The 21707-nt window shown below is 47.4% G+C and overlaps 1 protein-coding gene and 1 long non-coding RNA gene across 3 annotated transcripts in view; both read left to right on the plus strand.

The window, feature by feature from the left end:
• OSR1 (odd-skipped related transcription factor 1) overlaps positions 1–21707 on the plus strand; it is a 365031-nt gene that overhangs the window by 67942 nt on the left and 275382 nt on the right.
• Positions 1372–20530, plus strand: LOC140601685 (uncharacterized). Of its 2 annotated transcripts, none has more exons than XR_012004689.1 (4): positions 1372–1585; positions 2680–2767; positions 17401–17508; positions 18674–20530. It is a non-coding gene; the product is annotated as an uncharacterized lncRNA (long non-coding RNA). The 2 variants fall into 2 exon arrangements; XR_012004688.1 differs by lacking the exon at positions 1372–1585 and adding an exon at positions 1617–1725.

The raw sequence follows: 21707 nt of genomic DNA on the forward strand, positions 1-21707 counted from the left end.
TTGGTCATTTTCCCATCAGTTACCTCACTAGCCCCTCCATCCTCTACTACTGGGATCTTTCTCCCACTCTGTGCTCTTCCACTCCCTGCTAACTTCAGCTCAGTCCCCTGGACCCTTGCTGATGTACAACAAGGGAAGGAAAACAATGCAGGGGCAGGGCATCTAGTTTCTCTCTTCTCTTGCTTTCCAGTGATACAGACAGGTAATGAGCTTGGGCAAATCAGACCATCATCCATATTATCTCTTTGTCCCTCCACTGGCTTCTCTTAGGAATAAAAGCTTAAGCCTTTTTCCTACCCTGCTGGCTCTCATGCTACCCCATTACTTTTCTGACAGTCCCCAGAATGTTTAAAAGAAATGTCGGCCTTCATTCCTTGATGCCTTTTAATCTAGTTCTTGCTCTCTTAACTCAAGCTCGAGGGTCACTGATGCTGCTTGTTTGCCAGACTCAACAACACTGCCTAGTCCCCATCTTCCCTGTACCCTTCTGCATGCTGCTCACCATCATCCCTCTAGAAACTCCTCCCTTGGTGTATCAGGAGAGGCCAGGCTGTGCTATGTTACAAATGATCCCAGTGGTTTAAAGCAAAGACATGTGGTCAGTATAGCAGAGGAAAGAGAGCTCTCCAGTTTATCACACTAGCTTTGAAAGCCTGGCTGAAAGTGACGTATCACTTTCACTTATAACTCATTGACCGAAAAAAGTCATATGTTTCTGCTTCCTACAAGGAGAGTCAGGAACCCAGTCCCACCAGGCTTCTGGAAGCAGGACTATTTGATGAGCAGCACTCATGACTGCCCTACTTCATCGCCACCCTGACTCTTCCTACCTCTCTGGATGCCCCTTCTTTTTCTCCTTTCCTGGATACTTGGCCTTGTCTCAACTCTCAACTCTTAAATGCAGCATTCTCTGATATGTTTCAGTATGCCCTGTAAATTTTTTCCTCCTTCATCTACTCCAGTCCTTTTACTATAGCTTTCTTTGCAGACATCCCCCAAATATGTGTTTCCACTCTGACTTCTTTCCTGACTTCTGGCCTAAACTTCAGACATGTCCCAGACCAGACTATTTATCCTTCCTATCCAAGGTCAGCTCCTTGCACCTGTTTTCCTGCTTCAGAGATGCTGAAGGCCCAGACTGGTCTGTCTACTTGCAGCTTCCTTCCCACTGACCTTCTTCCACTGGGAGCAAGACTCTGTGATTTTACCCTTAGGACTCACAGCTGCGCTCCTGGTGCTCCTGGCGGTTGGAGTTCTAAGTCCCCAGTTCTGTGCCCTGCCAAGCAAAAAACTTGGATAGTCATAAATAGAGCCATTTAGCTCTAATAGGCTGAGCCCAAGTTGAGGGTGAGGCCTGGGAGAAAGAGTGGATCCAAGGAGCTCTTGGCACGTCCGGGGTTCTGTAATATGCTCTTTCCCCTATTGGCGAAGGCCTGATTGAGTTACGCCTGAGCAGCTGGGGAGCATTGCCTCAGATGCCTCCTGCAGCCCCGATGCCCTGGCAGTCCTTGTGTCAGCCTGCCTGCTGTCTGATTGGCCATGCGGAGCCTGGCCAGATGGCCGCTGGGCCCTGGCTGTGTGGGAGGTGAGAACTCCATGTCCCGGACCTGGCTAGCCCTTGCCTTGTAGGTGCCAGCTTTTGATTGGGAGATCCCAGGAGCTTGGATCTGTAATCGGAGGTTTCTGGGCCTGGGGTGAAGGAAAGAAGAGGCCCCCTGATTATTGGTGATTATTATAATTCACTTCTTCATGGTTGTCAGCCCTCCTGCCAGCAGGACAGGGGCAGTGGTGAGGTGAGATGTTGTCCTCCAGGAACCAGGGAGAGCAGCCTGTTCTGCTGTATGGTGGCCGGGTCCTCGGTCTGCTGGCTGGAGGTTGGGGACCGGAGGTCGGAGAACCACCAGAGGCAGAGAGCCTGTCTGCCTTGAATCTGCAGGGGAAGTACCTGGGCTCTAAGTGAGGGGCCTGTGTTCAGCCTGACTTGGGTTTTGGGGGGGCAGGCGTACTGCCTCTCTGGCCATAGGGGGAACTTGTTCTTTCTGGTTGGAACAGTTTCTCTGCAGCCTCCTTTCCACTGATGTCTCCCCCACTCACTCTGTCCCTGTCCCCATGGTCTCTGTGGCTTCTCCTTACAGGTGCCAGACATGTACTGCCACAGGGCCTTTGCTCTGGTTGTTCCCTTTGCCTGGAACACTGTTCTCTTCTGTTCATGTGGCTAATTCCTCACTTTGTTGAGTGTTTGCTCAAATCTTACCTTTCTGATGAGGCATACCCCAACCCCTTTTTAATTCTGCAAACACCACCCCCCAGTAGCACACCTAACCTCCCCTTACCCTGCTCTTTTTTCCTTCTCTATACCACTGTTGCCTTGCAACATACAACTTTAGTTCTTTTTTTAAAATTTAAATTCAGTTGGCCAACATATAGTACAACATCAATTTCAGATATAGTGTTCAGTGATTCATCAGTTGCATATAACACCCAGTCCTCATCACATCGTGTGCTCTCCTTGATGTCCATCACTCAATTACCCTATCTCTACCCATCTTCCCTCCAGCAACCCTCAGTTTGTTTCCTAGAGTTAAGAGTCTCTCATGGTTTGTCTCCTCTGATTTCTTCCCATTCAGTTTTCCCTCCTGTCCCTTATGATCCTCTGCACTATTTTCTTATATTCCACAGATGAGTGAAACCATATACTTGTCTTTTTCCGATGGACTTATTTCACTCAGTGTAATACCCTCCAGTTCCATCCACGTCGATGTAAATGGTAGGTATTCATTCTTTCTGACGGCTGAGTAATATTCTGTGATATATGTATCTTCTTTAAACAACTTGAGTTCTACTACATATTTATTTGGCTTATTTTAAAATATCTTTCTCTCTTGGAAAGTAAGCCCCCCTAGGGGCAGGGATCTTTGTTCTGTTTACTATTAGAAGAGTGTCTGCTGCTCGGAAAATAAACGAATCTGTCAAAAGAAGATAGGAATGGTCGCTGAGCTCGCCTCATAAGGGTGTTGGAGAGCCCACTGGGTATGTCTGGAAGTAGGCTTTCCAGTAGATGAGGATCTGCTGTTTTTCAAGTTCACTCTCAAACACTGAGGACTTACCACCAGGGGCATGAAGACAGAGAGACCCTGAAGTCCGCACCAGAGAGGAGGCCCCATGGAATAAACGTGTGGCACGGGCCCCAAGTGGAGCCGGGTGAGGCAGCGGCTCAAGTGGTGACGTCTGCCATATTCGGCGTCTAGATCTCTTGTGAGCTGAACCACTGGCGGCTTGTTAATAATGGTAGTTAATACATTGAAGTGTATAGTAGCTTTTTTGGGTAGGAGGGGGAGGGATGGAGTTACAGCTCCATGCTGGGAGGTGGTATGGCTGTAGTGAATCCCAGCTGTGCTGTAGCCTGCAGCCCACGGAAGTGTCCGGGCAAATGAATGACATATGTTTAGAGACTGAAAGAAGGTTGAAAAATCTCATGCCCCTCCCGGGGTCATGCCTCTTGGTAGGTTGCTCTGGGTTCAAAGTGCAGATTGGGAGAGCCATGGGGCTTGGTGTACATCGGCTAGCAAGTCCCCAGATCGCTTGCCTGTAGAGAGCAGCTACTTAGGACTCAGGCTTTTCTGCTGCATCCTGCACCTTTGACCTTCTTTCTTCCCCCGAGCCCATTGTACCCCAAATCTTACTTTCTCAACCCCCTGTTATCCAAGGCCCTGCCTTCTACACAGGTGTCGAATGTATGTAATCTGACCAGATTGTGAGTGTGGGATGGTGCTAAGCATTGTGATTTGCTGTCAAATGCAATCCCCGTTACCCTGGAAGAGGAGGCCCTACAGCTGAAAGTTGACCTAATCTTTACAGTCAGGAGGGAGTTTGCAGTGATTAAAGAGCCATTTCCTGCTGACATGTTGATACTAGCAGCTTCTAAGTTGTAGAGGAAAGGAGCCAACAGGCAGAGCCCTGAGAGAGTGGCTGGTCCTAGCTTGGGCAGTTTCCGGGATGGGGGCACTTGGCATGTGCTATCTCATGAGGCCATCTTGGTGCTTCCCTTTGCAGGGTGTGCACTCTTGGGGGTTGCTCACTGTCAGGGCCAATGTTGCAGGGCTGGGCTTAAGTCTGAGTAGACAGCTGCCATGTGTGAGTTGTGGTTACTTTCCAGCTCTTTGAAAGACTAGAGGACCCAGAAAGAAGAAAGCAGGTTTCCTTCTCCACGTGGGCTTATCCCAGGACAAGAAGGACTTAGGTACTCCATGGGGCCTTTTCTTAAATATTATTTATTTATTTATGCATGAGAGACACACAGAGAGAGGCAGAGACATAGGCTGGGGGAGAAGCCGGCTCCCCGCAAGGAGCCGGATATGGGACCCGATCCCAGTACCCCAGGATCACACCCTGAGCCGAAGGTAGACACTCAACCACTGAGCCACCTAGGTGTCCCTCCATGGGGTGGTCTTATACAAAGACAAAAAGGGTCCATGGGAGGCTAGACCTTAGATGAAAGCAAAGAGTGTGGGGAGAAAAATGGGAGTGTACCAGGATACTTTCAGATGCAAGTTAAAAAAAATCTAAACCCAAATTATCTTAAGCAAAGTAGGGGATTTATTATTGGCTTAATGTCTTCCAGAAGAGGTGTGGCTCAAATGGCATCTTCAGGGTTTTGTTCACTCAAGTCTTTGGCTATGCCCACCCCGCTGCCCCCCAAGCCTTGCTCGCACTGCTGCTGCCTTTGTTCCGTGGATAGCTCTGTCTTTGGGCTGCAGAAGATGGTGACCAACAGCCTTAGCCTTAGCTACATGTACTCTGGCTTGGCACCAACATCGGATCAAGGGACTTCATGTCCTCACTTATGGAGTGAAGACGTGAGACTGATGCCATGTGGTCATGTGACCATGCGGATCCCTGTGGTGACTGGGCTGGGCCAGGAGGGCATGGTGGTGAGGACACATCAACTGATAGCTCCATGACCACGTGGGTCAGAGCACCCACAATGGCAGCCACAATGCTCTACTTCCTCTGTCACTCCTCTCTTGGGCTTCTCTACCATTCCCCACAGCCAAGGGTTACTCGCTGTAGGTTAAAATGAGAAGGTAAAATTTTTATTTTTTTTTAAATGCATATTTATTTATTTATTTATTTATTTATTTATTTATTTATTTATGATAGTCACACAGAGAGAGAGAGAGAGAGAGGCAGAGACACAGGCAGAAGGAGAAGCAGGCCCCATGCACCGGGAACCCGATGTGGGATTCGATCCTGGGTCTCCAGGATCACGCCCTGGGCCAAAGGCAGGCGCTAAACCGCTGCGCCACCCAGGGATCCCGAGAAGGTAAAATTTTTAAAGAATAAATGCAAACTTTTGCATTTCATATCAATTGCACATGTAGGAAAACAGCTGGGAATTTTTTCTATTTAGTTACTGCTGGATGACTCCAGTTTTCCTCCTCTTCAAACAGGTGTGTATGGCAGTTGTCTTGTACCCATCCCACCATTGTATGTTGGGGGTGTAGGGGACAGATATCATGTCACTTTGTTCATAGGTCTATAGATTGAGGCAATGTGGAAGAGGAGCCGCACCTGTGGGGTCACAATGGTATCTGGACTTGACTTAGAGAGACACCAGATGTCAAGCTGGGGACCTTGCTGGAGAGCATGGGGGCATTTTGTACATTGGAGGGATGTGAATTATTACAGCAGAGTTACTGTGTCTGTGCTAGAGTGTGTTTTCCACAGATACCCTTGATGATACTGAACTATCCCACATGTTCTGTTTGTAATGTGACCTGATGGCCCACCATTAAGAGGTAGAATCTTTTTAGTTTTTTTATTTTTTTATTTGTGAGAGACACAGGGTGGGGGGGGGGAGAGGCAGAGACACAGGCAGAGGGAGAAGCAGGCTCCATGCAGGGAGCCGGATGTGGGACTCAATCCCGGGTCTCTAGGATCATGCTCTGGGCCAAAGGTGGCGCTAAACCGCTGAGCCACCTGGGCCACCCAAGAGGTAGAATCTTTGTGGAACCTGGGTGGGCCTTTGCAACTCTTCTAACAGGTGGAGTGTGGGGGCATAGTGCTATGGACTTTCAAAGATTTCATAAAAGTTGTTAAGGCCAGCTTCCACTGGTCCTTCCACTGTTGGAACTTGCTGCGGGGAAGCTCAGGCCACATGGAGAGGCTGCATGTGGGTGCTTTGGTCAGTAGCCCCAGCATCAATCACCAGACATCTATCTGAGTGAGGAAGTCTGGTCTCCAGCTCCAGGCACCATCTGCCTACAACCACATGAGAGATTCTCAGAGAGAAGCACCTCATCAAGGTACCAGCCTCCAAAACTGAAAGAGATGATGATGATGATGGTGATAAATGATCATTGTTTTATGTCACAAAGCTTGGAGTTTGATTCGACATAGTAAGTTACTAGAAGGGTTGATGTGAAGATATCAGGAGGAATTTCAGCTGTTTGCAAACTTGAGATGGACTTGGGCCATGACTACCCAAACAGCTAAAATGCTTTTTAAGAACAACAGTTTAGGTTGCAAGGAGTCTCCCCTGTGTGTGTGGTTAATTAGGGAAGTCAAAGTAGGCATTAAACAGGTGGTTAAATTTTTGAGGTAGAAGAACACAGTTAGTGGGACACTTTGGCTAACAGTATTATAGAAGACATCGCCAGAAAGATCTAATATTTCTCAGAAACTCTCCTTTGCAGAATGGAGATGTAGGAATAGAATTGCCAGTTCTTAGTTTCCTGTGTCATCTGATTAAGTTGAGGTCTTGCTTTGGAGGAAAATAGCTACATAAACCTTTCTGGGGATTCCATCAGTTCTCACGACTGGCATCTTTTTTTTTTTTTTTTTTTTTTTTTAGATTTTATTTCTTTATTTGAGAGAGAGTGAAAGAGAGCATGAGTGAGGGGAGGGGCAGAGGGAGAGGAACAAGCAGATTCCCTGCTGAGCAGGGAGCCTGATGTGAGGCTTGATCCCAGAACCCCGAGATCATGGCCTCAACTAAAGTCAGACGCTTAACCGACAGAGCCACCCAGTCGCCCCATGACTGGAGTTGTTTTTGCTGATGATCTATTAGGACTCTGACCCCACAGAGCTGAGCTCCCCTGCTCTCACTGTTTATTCTCACTGCTGTTAGCACCCACCCTGTGTGACTTAGGCCTCATGTAGCATTTGTTTCCACTGTCCCCGGGACACATGCATTGGTGGGGAGTCAAGGCTGCACACTCTCTGGCCTCACTTTTCCTGGCTGCCTTTCCCACCTGCAGCCTTCCAGAAGAACTGGAACTGGGCTCCATGAATATGCCATAACTTCTCTCGGGCCCTTGCCAAGGCCCTTCCTTCCTTCTGCTGGAAATGTGATTGCCTCTGCTTTCTTTTCTTTCCCTCCCTCCCCGTTCCCTGACCCTCTACAGGAAACACACCTCTCCCACATTTATTCATCTTCATCTACCAATGCTTAGTCACTTCTCAGGCCTCCATGAAGAAGCTCCTTCCTCCAGGAAGGCTTTCATAATGCTGCCAGGACTGCTTCCCTTATCACACATTTCACTTTTTTTGTAATTGGTTGTTGGTTCCTTTATGAAGGTGACCAACTGAAGGCAGGGACTGTGTTTGGCTCATCTCAGGATGTGCTTTTGTCAGTCTTAGGTCCCTTACCAGCCTAGGACCTCCCTTAGGTGGGGGCCAGGCTTTCTCTTTATACACCACGAGCATGAACACGTGGTAGGGCTTCATGAAGCTTGTCAACTGACCAACTGGGAAGTTCTACAGAGAGCATTCCAAGACCTAATCATGTATAAGGTTGTCAGTCTAGCATAATGGATGAAAAACCTGGTTGAGCCATGGCTCCTTGGCTTTGCAGCCATGGAGGTGGGCTGCTGGGATCTCCTGGGGGGAAGAACCTGTGGAAGAGCAGTGAGGAGGGTGGTTGGCTGACAGCCTCCAGCTGTGGCACCTTTGGGATCCTTCACAGTGTTTGAGCCTAGGTTGCTTTCAACCTGGGCTTCCTTCAGCCACTGGCTGAGTGCTGTAGGTATACCGGCCCCTGGACATTTCTGCTCAGGGGCCCTGGGCAGGGGCCCTAGGACTCTCCCCCAAAGGCAGTCTTTGCACTGGAGGTACTGGAGGTACTGGAGGTAGTCTTTACAAGTGTCATACCTGAGGCTTTTCTGCTAGTTTTGCACCCTGGTCCCTGTATCTTTCACAGGCATTATCCCAATAAATCCTTCACATCTATCTTGTCTTGGCATCTGTGTCTCAGAGGCCAACTAGCACACTCTGTGACACAAGACAAGCTTCATAACCAGTCTGGGCCTCAGTTTCCTCATATATAAAATGAACATTGTAAAAGCCATGATTTCATGGTTGGATAGTGATAATTAATTACCTGTTAATGACATATTAAGTGATATGTGTTTTTTTTTGTCACAAAATAAGTACTCAAAATGGCAGCTATGGTGACCTAATACCCATAAACCAAAATATTTGGTGGTTCCCAAGAGCATGTGTTTCTCATCTGTCTATACTCAGCATCCAGCACCCAGCACCCAGCTCAAGATCTAGCACATAGTAGATGCTTAGTAAAAGCTTGATGGAGCCAATGGAGGTCAGTGATGCTAAGCAGTGTTTCTCAGCTGGAACAGCAAATTTCTGAACCAGTCTTTGTGAGAGGATCTCCTTCCAGAGCAGAACCCACTTGAGTGAAGACTCCTATCAGCTGAGCCAGGATGAGGGGAAAGTCAGAGCCACCTTTGGGCTCCTTTGTCCTGGTGAGTCCTGCCAGCAGGTGGGTTTTCAGACCCCATAGCTAGCTGTCTCATCATATGGCAGGGAGAAGATGCTTCTGTGGGAAGATGCCCTTCATGCCCCTCCTGGAAAAGATCAGGCGTTGGTGCCCCTTCTGGTGTGCTGGGCCAAATACATCTCAGAAAGTGTGTGCAGGTGCACTGGTCTCAGGATGACACTTGACCTTGAGTCAGAGTCCCTCCATGGATAGGAAGTAACTATTCTCAGGATTTGGCTTTCCAAGGAGTTAAAGGGAACCAATAGAATGGAAACCAAGAAACATCCCCTTGTCTGCAAGGTCACAGGTGGTGTTCTGTGGGACCAGTTTTGTGGTTTAGGATCCCTGAGCCCGGACATCTATCCCACTGGAGGTCCACTAGCTGCTGAAACCCAACACAAATCTAACCCCCTGGGCCTGTGGGCAGAAAATGCTGCAGACTTAAGTGGCTTCCATTAGCTGTCCTTTGGACAGTGCTTTTATGGGTTGAATATTTGGAGGTAACATTGAGTATAGATGTTGCAAAGAGAATTTTTACCTGGGCACCTTTTCTAGCACCAGGCTTGCCCAAGCTGACCTTTCTGACTTAGAAATAAAAGCTGTGTTTCACCTTGGGAACTTGGCATGGAGTCTCAGAGAGTCAAAACCTCAGGGAAAATGCAGCTCCTGTTTACTGAGGACTTCCCTTGTGTTTGAGGCTGTGCTAAACACTTGGGAGTTGTTGTTTCCAATAAATACTCCCAGCAGTTCCAGGGGGCTGGGAAGGGGCAGGAGGATCCACAGTTTACAGATGGGGACCTAACTGAGGTGGAGACAGAATGACCAGGGGAGGCCACAGAACTGGGAAAGCCAGAGTTTCAAGACCTGTGGCTTGATTCTCAATGTGCTGCCTCTGCCTGTCAATATACTCAAGGGAAAGGAAGCCCGGGCCAGCAGAGCATCATTTAGTATATCAGAGGAACATAGGAGTTAACTCAAAGAGCTGTCAGTGGCCAAAGCTGGAACAATTCGAACAAGAAAATAAAGCTGTATTGAATTGTTACTGATACAAACAGCTGAATACAAAAAAATCTGTGCAGAAGAATTCTGAATAATTTATGTAGAAAACCCTTAAAGAGATGGAACATACACACACCCCTGAAGTGTGGACTGTACATAGTGACTTCCTTCCAAAGGAGGCAGAAGGGGGCACATAGAGGAACTTTATGGTGGAGAAACAAGACAAATATGGCCCCAGTCTGGGAACCAATGTCAACACCAATGGTGATAAGTCAGGTTCATAGCATTTAGATATGATGTGATGGAAATGACACGTTACCTCTATAGGCTTCCTCTCAGGGGCCCACAACCCCAGTCGAATCATGGAAACACCATCAAACAAATCTAAGTAGAGGTCATTTAACCAAACACCTGACCAGCACTCCTCAAAACTGTCAAGGTCATCCTGAACAAAGGAGGTCTGCGAAACCACTACAGCAAGAGTTGCCCAGCAAGATACAGTGACTCAGAGTAGCGTGGTGTCCTGGATGGGATCCTGGCTTGGAAAAACTCATTGGGTAAAAGCTAAGGAAATCTGAATCAAGTATGGGCTTAAGATAAAAGTACAATATCACTATTAGCTCATTAGTTGTAACACATGAACCATACTCACAGACGATGTTAATACTGGCGGAAGCTGGGTGTGGAGTAGACAGGAAGTCTGGGTGGTCTTCACCATTTTTTTCTGTAAATCAAAGATTGTTCTGAAAAATAAAATTTATTTAGAAAAAAACCCCACCATAACAGGTTAAGAAAGAGACTGAAGAAGAAAGTAGAAACCTCTGTATTTTAGTACATTTAATAGCATGTTTTTGTGGTTTTTTTGAACAGGGGCCTGTGTATTCATTTTGCGGTGACTGGGCCCTGCAAATGATGTAGCTGGCCTTGGTGCCAGACGTCCAAGCTGCCACTGATCCTGGAGGCAGAGTGGGGTTTTCCAAGGTCGTAATATTCTCTGTTGGGCCTTTCTCGGCCAGAGCTACTACAGCATAGCAAGATTGTTCTGGGGGAGGAAGAGTTCTCTTCAAGAGGGTATAGCCTGGGGGCCTTGCCCACTAGTCGAGAATATCCTGGGACCTCTGAGGGGTGGCTTATTTAGTTAAGTGTCTAACTCTTGATTTCAGCTCAGGTCATGATCTTGGGGTTGTGAGATCAAGCTCCGAGTTGGTCTCTGTGCTAAGCATGGAGCCTGCTTGGGATTCTCTCTCCCTCTGTCCCTCCCACCCCCCTCATGTGCCTGTGCATTATCTCTCTCTCTCTCTCCAAAAAAAAAAAAAAGAATATCCCCAGAGCCCAACTGAGGTGCACTTGCTGGGGGCAGGGCATGACGACATGATGCTGGGCACCATGGAGGGGAATGCCCAGCAGGACAGGAGCTAGGCTTTGCTCTCTAGGTCTCTGTGGCTTCAGCAGAAAGGTGAGAAGACATTCTCCTTGACAAATATGGCCAATGACTGGCTTGGTGGGCAAGGAAGGATCAAAAGGAATGTCAAAAATATATGAAAAGGAATCACATGCTCCTGGGGGTCGTGGTTACGAAAGCTTCCAGGGGGAGGAGAGCAGAGGTAGCTGCAGAGCCCTGATGAATGGACAGAACTCAACAGCTGAGATCAAATCCAAGCCATGGTTCTCCAGGGTAAAGGGGCTTAAGTCGAGAAGGAGCAGGGAGAGGCTGCAGAAATAGGTTTGGGAGAAACAAAGTGTCTTGAAAGTCCAGCTAAGCAGTTGGGACTGGAAGACACCTCAACTTTTGAGCAGGGCAGTGACATGGTCATATCTGTGGTTTGGAGAAGCTCCAGGTACGCATGGAGGGTTTCATTAGAGGAAGGGACAATACGAGTATTGAAGTTCCGTGGGCCTGTTGGAAGAGGGTGAGATCAGAACCAGAGTCATTGTCTCCCTGTGTGCTATATACGTAGGCGCCCTGTGGTAGACCGAAGTCTGTTTTACACTGTCTTCAAATTGTCCGCAGACAGTGCATCTCCTAGAGAAGCCACTTGATAAGGAAAGCTCCTGATCCAGTTGGCCCACCTGTACTGGCCCAGCCTGCCCTGCTTCCTAGGGCCTCCTCGTCCCACTAGTGGCCCCTGGGGAGGAGTTGTGGTAGGCTTGCCTTCAGCCGGGCCAGGCCAGCCTAAGTGAGACTTCACCATGGCACTGTTAGTAGTTGGGCTGGGAAGTGGAACTGGTGGTACCAAGCCCTGGGGGATGAAGGACAGCCATTTATTTCCAGGGTGCCCTCCAAGGAGCCGCTGGGGAGGGCAGGCACCCACCTTTGATGGGCTCCTGGTGTGTAGAGCAGTTCCAGAGCCCAGCTATCAGTTCAGCAGCTGCAGGCCTTCCAGGACCCTCGAGGCTCTCCAGCTCCCTCCTGTCAGCATCTCCAGGCCTCCCCACATCCCTGCCCTTTGGAATTCCAGCTCTCCGAGCACACTACACCTGTTGCCTTCACAACCCTGTCTGATGTTCCTCCCTGTAAATCTTGCTAACCCATCAAGGGCCAGACCCAAGCTCTTTTCTGAGGAAGCTTCACTTGGCCTCCAGACCACAGGGCTGTGTGTATCCCCAAGGGCCATCTGTCCATATCTCACCAGTTACCCCATGCAGTTCAGGCTCTTATAGAGTTTACATAGGGAGCTCCCTGAGGGGAGAGAGGGCAGGACAAGGTTATCCCACATCTCCATTTCCTACCTTTCAGGGACTGTGGGTCCTGGCTGAGAGGATGCTGGCAGTACTCTAGCATTCTCGATCAGGATTCATTTGTGCTCCTGCAAGCTTCACATGAGTGGAGGTTGGGGTCAGAGGGCTGAGATGTTTGACTGCTGGGTGGTTTGGGGTCTTTCCTCTACCTTTGAGCTTACCTGGACCCCTTCCCCCTATTCTCTGTCATGCCCCATTTCCTTCTCTCTCATCAGGTGCCTGTCAGCTGCTAACTTAATGCTACCAGGCAGGAGACCCAAAAGCTGCTGAGTTCTCTCTTGTCTTTTGATGCCAGGGCCTCATTTGGATCCCTGAATGAATTCCTTCCTGTCACTTTATGGGATCTCCCTCTGCTTTTCCAGAGGCCTTTGGGGGCAAGTGCCCCAAGGTTGTACTGTATGAGGACAGGAGTTTGGCTTGGGTGGAGAGGTCTTTAGCATCCCTTGAAATTTTCTTCTATCTTAATCCATTTACTCAACAAATACTGTTTGAATTTTGTATCTCATACTTGGCATTAAGAATACAGGGGTTAAAAAGACAGTTCCTACCCTCTAGGTACTTGTACTCTAGTAGTGCAGAAAGACAGACAACATAATTTTCAGACAATGTCATAGGTTTTAGAGGCTTTAGGAGCACAGAAGAATAGCTTCTCACCCAGTCTTGGTGGGTCAGGAAATGCTTCCCTGAGGAAGTATGGCTGAGGCCAGTAGTGACATTTCTCTGACTAGGGGTGCCAGTCCAGGCCTTGGTCCTGTTCTCCTGGAGCAAGCTCTGGAGAGGACCAGGGAGGCCCCGAGGGGCCCTGAGCTTGGAGAACATCAGGGTGGGGGGAGGAATAAATGGGGAAGGGAGGTAAATGCAGTGCTGAGTGCAGTTACCAGCACCAGGGCCCCGGTCAGGATGGATGGGTGGCCCAGCTGCCTGGGCACTGAGCCTGTGTGCTGCTGGCCAGCCTCCCATCTATCTTTCCTTTGCCTCAGGACAAGGCTGGGCTCATGTGGGGGTCTGAGTGACCCCAGCTGGAATTGGAGGGCCCAGAGCCATCAGCCTGGCCTGGCCTTTGTCATCCGCTCCCTGGCAGGGTCACGATGGTAGAACTGCTTGTCCTGCCACATCTAAGACAGAATAGGGGGTAGTGCCGACCTGCCAGCCCAGCGTCTTTCCACTTCCCTCCCTGGATCTGAGCAAGTGAGAACAAACACAACAAACTTTTAGTTCACCCTCAAGGGGTTTTGATCTTGACCTGCCAAGGCCATTCCTGGGCACTCTGTGCTGCTCTTTTTAGCCAGATCACTGTTTGTGCAGAGAGAAGTTGAAGATCCGGTGTGGATACCCTGAGCTCGGCTCTGAGGAATGTTCTGGAGGCACCATGCCAGAGTGCTATACTTTCGGGGCTCCATAGATGTTCAAGAGCCATGGACTTTCAGGGCTAGAAGTGTCTTTGGGGGCATCCCTGGCCAAATCCCTTCCATGGGGCTTCCCAGCAGGGATCCCATACCCCCTGGAATCAGAAACTAGAATCCCTTGGTATGGTTTCAAATTATCCACTGAGGGGTTCAGATCATCCCCTCCCTGGATGTGGGGAAGAGAGTGTGACCTAACCGTGTTGTGCTGGAGGGGACACATGATTGGAAACCGCAGTCAGTGCATCCTTCATCTGCCAGCCCCTGCCCAGATGCCTCTGGTTATGGGCCTTCCCACCACACCAATGGTGGATGGCTTAATTGTTTGTGAATTTGTATCACTGATTCTGGAGGAATATTGGAGGGAGAAATACAACCTTTAAAATGAGACTGGATTTTCATCTCCCTTCTTTTTTTTTTTTAAGATTTTATTTATTTGTTCATGAGAGACACACAGAGAGAGGCAGGGACATAGGCAGAGGGAGAAGCAGGCTCCCCGTGGAGAGTCCAGTGCAGGACTCGATCTCAGGATCCCAAGATCACACCCTGAGCCGAAGGCAGATGCTCAGCCACTGAGCCACCCAGGTGTCCCTTTTATCTCTCTTATGCTGTTGAATACATATATATCCTTGTCAAGATACTTATCACTTCTAAGAACCACCTTCCCTATCTGTGAAATGGGTATAATGATGCCTACCTCTCAGAGTTGTCGGGATTACAGTGAGTGTAAATGAGTGTCAAGATCTTGTCCTAATACCTGGCTTGTCACTGGGTGTCTGTCCCTGTCCTCAGTTCTCTTGAGCTCCAGAGCACTGGTGGGCTTCCATGTCTGTGAGGTTGTGCTGCAGGTGTGTGAATTCCTCACCTACCTTCTGATTCCTGCTAACAAATGGAAACGTCCAGGCATTTTAATTAAACACACAGAACAGGCCCAGCCGGTGTATATTTGTCTGTTTGGGCTGCCATCACGAAGAACCACATACCAGGAGGCCTAAACAACAGGAACTTATTTTTCTCATAATCCCAGAGGCTAGAGGTCCTAGGTCAGGATGTCATATGTCAGCAGGGTTGGTTTCTTCTGAGACCTCTCCCTGGCTGGAAGGCAGCCATCATTTCCTTGTCTCTTCACATGGTCTTCCCTTTGTACATGTCTGTGTCCTGATCTCCTCTTCTTAAAAAGGACACCAGTACATAGGATTAGGGCCCACCCTAATGACTGCATTTAAATTTAACTACCTTTCTAATCTAAAGCTACCTCTACCTCTAGAGACAGTCACATGCTAAGATACAGCCCATGACAAGATGTTACAGGAAAACCCAGATGTTTAAGGTAGTTGAGTCGAAGTGACAAGCTGAACACGATCCATTTTGGTCTTTTCGTCATTGAGTTGCCTGGTGGTCCTGTCTCGAGGCCCAGCTGGGTGGAAGCTGCCCGTCTTGGGCCTGGGCCACTGGCAAAGCTTAGCAGAGTGTGGGCAGTTCTGCCCTTGCAACTGTATGGCCGTGGAGTACGTTTCCATCACTGACACTTTGAAATGTTTTATAGGGCTAATTCCTGCTTGTCAGCAGCCACATGTCTTCATCAGCTACTCATTCATTTCTGTAAAGGCTTCTGACACTTCTGACTAGCTCCAGAGCATTTGGTGTGGCATAGACATGAACGCGCTCTCAAATCCAAGTGCACTCGCACCCTGGGACGGGGCCAGAATCCCCGACTTCTTCCATTATTCTTAGTCTTGAAATGGTGGGAGCAGGCATTTCAAAACCAGACTTGGGTTTTTGCAAACATACTTTGGCCTTCCTGCCTACCTATTTTTATTTCCTTCGTATTTGGAAAGAGAATTCCCAGACAGGGGCCTGGGAATCAGGGCTGTTCTCAGGTCAGTCGGTTCATTCCCTTCTCGCCTCTGCCTTTGCCAGGGAAGCGATGCTTTGACTGTCTGCACTGTGGTTTCCCCACCTCTCATTCGATGGTCACCCCACCCAGCGAAGGGCCTGCTGGTGGTGGCTCTGGCTTCAGGAGCCATTCCTGCATTCTCGCAATCCTGGTCCTCCCTCCAGATGAGCTGAGGCTCAGGGCTGTGGAGGCAGCTCCCCAGGTGGAGGGAATGTCTAGACCTGGGTATTGTCCCATTGTTTCAATTGGATTTATGCTCCTTGCATACCTGTCCATCCTCCCAGGCCCTGCAGACTAGCAGGCTGGGAGCTGCCAATGTCATCCAGACTCTGCGTCAGGGAAGTGGGCAATTCTTAGCCCCATTGGTAGCTCCTAATATTCTTTCCACCTTATTGAATGTCCAGTGGCTGAGGCCACCAGGGCATAGACGTGGCTCCTTTCCTCTCAGCCATGTACCACAGGAGACGCGAACCCAGACAAAGGCTCCATGCCCTGCCGTGTCTTTCCTGGATGTAAAGCCTCTCTTACCTGCCTTTGGTGGTGCCTCAGGGATGTCATCTGTGAGTAGAGGCAGAGGGTCATTTGTTTTTTTCACTGTATGGAGACAGCTTTGGCAGCAGTGGGTGTTTGAGTGAAGACTGACCCTCAGTGAGGGGGGGGGTGGTGTTTCTGTAACCTCCATCCATCAGCAGGAGTGCTTGGGTGTGAGTGACAATGAAATAGCCCAACACATTTGTTTGGCTTTTATAAACAATTTGTTTGAACTTTTTTTTTTCTTTCTTGCTGTGCATTTTCTAGAGACAGGCAACGATGCTAGCTTGTCTCATCACCTCTAGCTCTTTGCAGTGGTGGTGTGCTTGAGAGTCAGTGTGCATTTATGTAATGAATCATAAATGTTAATTTCCTTTTCAGGAAAAAAACCACTAAATGTCCACCTACCTGCACCCTAACCAAATTCAGTGGAATGAGCACCTTACCTGTCTTGACGGGAGGAGTAGAGGCCAGTAGCAAACCTTGTACTTGGGAAAGGATTAGCATCAGCAGTAGGGACTGTGCCATCTAGAACTCTCTCAGATATGGCCAGTTCATGGTGAAGTCCCCTGAAACCATGGCAGACCAGGGCCAGGTGAGAGGTCTTAGGAGGGCATAGCCAGGAGAATCCTGGGGTGGACATTACGATGTGGTCAATCTCAGCACACTGTAAGGATTGACTTCCTCCTGCAAAGCTGTTCAGCATGGATAGGGAGCAGTCACAGGCTGGCTAACCACTGAACTGGGTTGTATGTGGGGACCCTATATACTGGGCACATCTCTTTGCCCTTGAGCATCCTCCTGAGATTTTACGTTTAGCCTGGAGCACAGCAACTGAGCTGTTGCTATTGCTGAGAATCCTTCCTCCTTCCCATCCTTTTTCCTTCTTCCTTCCTTGGGAGTTTCCCTTTCTGTATTTGTTAATCCCCCTGGGGACAGGATTCTCAGAGACAGTCACAGAAAGTCACAGTTTCGAGGTATAACTGGTTGGTGCTCAGACACACAGTACAGAGAGGCAGAGAAGGGCGTGATAACTGCAACCATCTCCTATGCAGATCTCTCCTGTGCCAGGAGCTTTGTGAGAATGACTCTAGTCCTCACCACCGCCCCATGGGGGATGCATCATAATTGTTGATTGCAGAAACTGGCAATGATATTCACTGGTAAGTAGCGGCTAGGATTTGATTTTGAAGTTCTCGATCATTTCATACAGATTTTCATAGGCTCAGAATGTATGATTTCAGTGGAGGGCTTACTCAGAAGCACGTGAACCCACATCTTTCATTTTAGAAATAAGGAATCTGAGGCCCAGAAAAGGGAGGGAGACTTTCCTAAAGCCATCATGCTAGAGAGTAAAAGAGAAGATATTAGAACCTGGATCTCCACTAGAGTTGCAGTCTAGTGGAATGTTAGGATCCTAGCTTTAAAATGGGATGTTCCAGATTGCCACAACTGTTGTGTACTATTTCTGATGCTTATTGTCTTTGGCAGCTTTACACTGACATGAATGAATTCTATATGAATTTTTGAAGTTATTTTAGAATATATTTTATACATTGTTCATAACATATTTATATAGTCAAGTGAAACCTAGAGCAATAGCTTCTGCTTTTTTGGCTGTGCCCCTACATTTTTCATTGTGTCTCATTATACACATATGTGCATATATATACATTATATATAGAACTGAAACATATGTTTTCCAAAATACCCTCACTCTGTGTGATACACTTTGAGATTTTCTCTTCTCATCTACTGTATATTCTATTTTGTTAAAAATCTGCTGTTTGTGAACCATCTAAATTGATTTCACGATGTATTAATGGTTCATGACCCGGTTTGAGACACCATGACCTAAATAGTGTCTTAATCAGACATGGTTTTAAAAAAAGTCGTTACAGAGGCTATATAAAGTTGCCAATTATCTTTGGTCGTAAATGTTAAAAATAGTAAGCTTTGCGTTTGATCGCATCAAAAAAGGAATTGAATACATGTAAAAAAATCAAATGGCACAGGCTCAGATTCTCTCCAGACCACAGCTGATCTGTGATGCTCCTGGTAACGTGTGATACTGAGTTTTCTTCTCTGCCTTGATTTCTGAATTAACTGGAAAAAGCTCAAGATACAAACAAGAGAGCTTGTTATAGCCACAAGGCAGCAAGCCCAGAGCTGGCCTCTCCTTTCCCCAGGCACACTGCCTCTAGTCTAATGTTCTAGGAATTTACCAAGGTGTGTACATTGAATACTCATTCTTATGCTACTGTGTAGTTAAGGTCTGATGCTTTATTTATTTATTTATTTATTTAAATGTTTTTTTTTTTTTTCTAGAGAGACAGAAAACGTGAATGGGAGGAAGAGCAGAGGGAGAGGGAGAATCCTGAAGCAGATTCCCTGCTGAGCTCAGAGCCCGACTCAGGGCTTGATGCCAGGACCCTGAGATCATGACCTGGGCCAAAACTTAAAGTCTGACACTTACCTGACTGAAACACCTAGGTGCCCCAGGTTTGATGCTTTATAAGCTCCTAGGAGCATGAATGACTCTCAACACTCCTCCAAAAGCTTGTACTATGTCAAGGATACTGTCAAATCCCTTCAGTTTGCCCTATGCTATTCTGTACACCCTCCTCTGTTTTAGTCCTTTTTCTCTGACAGAGGAAACTGAAGTAGTGCTCCCACTGACTCCTGAAATGGCTCTTTCCATTGATAAAATGGCCTTCTAGCTCACAGCAGCCAACTTTTCTTTCACTCCTTTTAGGATCCATCCATCCATCTATCTACCTACCCGAAAGTGCCTGGAGTTAGGCAAGTCCCCTCTTAGAAGTCAGTATTTAGGGGATCCTTGGGTGGCTCAGTTGTTTAGCGCCTGCCTTCAGCCCAGGGTGTGATCCTGGAGTCCCGGAATTGAGTCCCACATTGGGCTCCCTGTGTGGAGCCTGCTTCTCCCTCTGCCTGTGTCTCTGCCTCTCTCTCTCTATCTCTGTCTCTCATAAATAAATAAATAAAATCTTAAAAAAAAAAGAAGTATTTAAGTCAAGACCTGATTGAAGGAGGCAGTCATATGCAGATCTGCAGAACAACATCTCAAGAAGAAAGAATGGCCAATGAGAAGCCCTAAGCCAGAAAGAAGTCTGGCATATTTAAGGACTGAAAGAAGGTCAGGTTGGCTGGAGCAAGATAGCCATGAGGAGAATGGTGTTCAGTGAGGTTGGAGAATCGGGTGGTAATTAAAACATGAAGGAATCAGCATGGCATAGATGCTGACCAATCAGAATGGGCATAGCTAATTAAGTTTGCATAGAGGCCAAACTATGCAGCGTTTGTGGGTCATCGTAAGGAGTTTGGTATTTATTGTGTCATGGTGGGAACTCATTGGAAAGCCTTTCAAAGAGGAACCACACAATCAGATTTAAGATTTAAAAAGACTCATCTCTAAAACAACAATGAGATCCTGCTCGCTACACACCTAAGAATGATCCAAAACACTGACAACACCAAATGCTGGAGAGGATGTGGCACAACAGGAACTCCATTTATCACTGGTTGGAATGCAAAATGGTACAGAAGATAGCTTGGCAGTTTCTTACATAACTAAACATATTCTAACCATATGATCTAGCAATTGTGCTCCTTATGTCCATACCAAAAAAAAAAAACAAACAAAAAACCCACACATAGATGTTTATTGTAGCTTTATTCATAATTGCTAAAACTTGGAAGCAACCAAGATGTCCTTGGTAGGTGACTGGATAAATAAACTGTGGTTCATCCAGACAATGAGATATTATTCAGTGCTAAAAAGAAATGCGCTGTCAAGCCATGACAAGACTGGGAGGAAACTGAAGAGGTGCATATCACTGAGAGAACAGGCCCAGTCTGAAAAGGCTACAAATTGTAGGATTTCAACTATATAACATTCTGGAAAAAATGAAACCATGGATACAGCAAAAAGATCGGGGATGGAGGAAGAGATGAATAAGTGCAGCACAGAAAACTTTCAGGGCCGTGAAACTATTATGTATGCTACTATCGTGGTGGGTACGTGTCATTGTAGATTGTCAAAACCAAGAGGGAACTCAAATATAAACTTTGGACTTGGGGTTATCAAGATGTCAATGTGAGTTGACCAGTTGTAACAAATGTGCCATTCTGGTGGGGGGTGTTGATAGTAGAGGAGGCTGCATGTATATGGTGGAGGCAGGTGGTATATGGGAACCCTTTGTACTTTCTGCTCAATTTTGCTATAAACCTAAAACTTCTCTAAAAAATGAAATGTCTGTTTTAAAAAGTTAAAAAAGCCATGCTAGTTGCTGTGTAAAGAGTGGATTAGGTGGGGGCAAGAGAGGAGGCAAGGAAGCCAGTTAGAAGGACCTTATAGTACACTAGATAAGAGTCCTTTGTGGCTTAGGCCAATATTTTAATGATAAAAAAGGGAAGAAGTTGTCAAATTTGGGATACATTTGGAGGTAACATTACCAGAACTTGCTAATGAATCAAATGTGGAGTATGAGAGAAGTAAAGGCAAGGGAGCAACCCTTCAGGTTTAGGTCTTTCCAGGTTGTTGTCATGCAGAGTGATACAGAGCAATGGGGGGCAAAGAGGATACCTATTCTCTTCTACACCCTTTAGGCTTGTAGAGAAGAAACAGCTTCTAGCTGAGAGGATTCTAGAAGTGATGTTTCAGGGTACAGCAAGGACAAGATGGGGGAGAGAATGTCCCCAAAGGAGGTGATGGGCAAGCAGACTTTTGAAGGAGGGAATCTGTTAACTAGTAGATAAGACAGTAAGGGCTTTCTATACAAGAGGAACCCCTTGTGCAAATTGTTCAGAAGCAAGAAAAAGCATGACATGTAGAGCTCTTAGACATGGATTTTGGGTGGATATGGAGTGGGAGTGGCAAGCTGAGAGAGAGGACTTGGGCTGCCATGTTGAATAGCTGGTACTTGAGGGGCCTTTAGAAGGCCTTCAACAGGGGAGTAACACTGCCTTTCAGGAAAACCGGGCTTTGGTCAGAGTATGAGGGATTTGGGACCCTACTGGAGGCATGGAGGTTGGTTAGGAGGCTGTTTCAATTGTCTCTAGAGATAACTAGGAGGGCCTGTCTCTCTGGTGGGAATATTTTGACTCTCTGTGCCTGTCTCAGCTGCTTTTGGATAAATTCTAAGGCCAAGTATTCCTACATATATTTAAAGGATGGACTCACTTTAATTGCTTACTGAGAAGTGGACTGACTGCATTTGGGAAACAGGGTGGGTGTCTACTTCCAGGGAAATTGAAGAGAGAAGAAAGAGGAATGCCATAGTGGATTTTTCTTCTCATTTCATCTCCTGGATGGGAGTTCAGGCTTCCAGAGACAAACAAGCAC

The sequence above is a fragment of the Canis lupus genome, chromosome 12 (assembly GCF_048164855.1).
Source record: "Canis lupus baileyi chromosome 12, mCanLup2.hap1, whole genome shotgun sequence".
Lineage (NCBI taxonomy): Eukaryota > Metazoa > Chordata > Mammalia > Carnivora > Canidae > Canis > Canis lupus.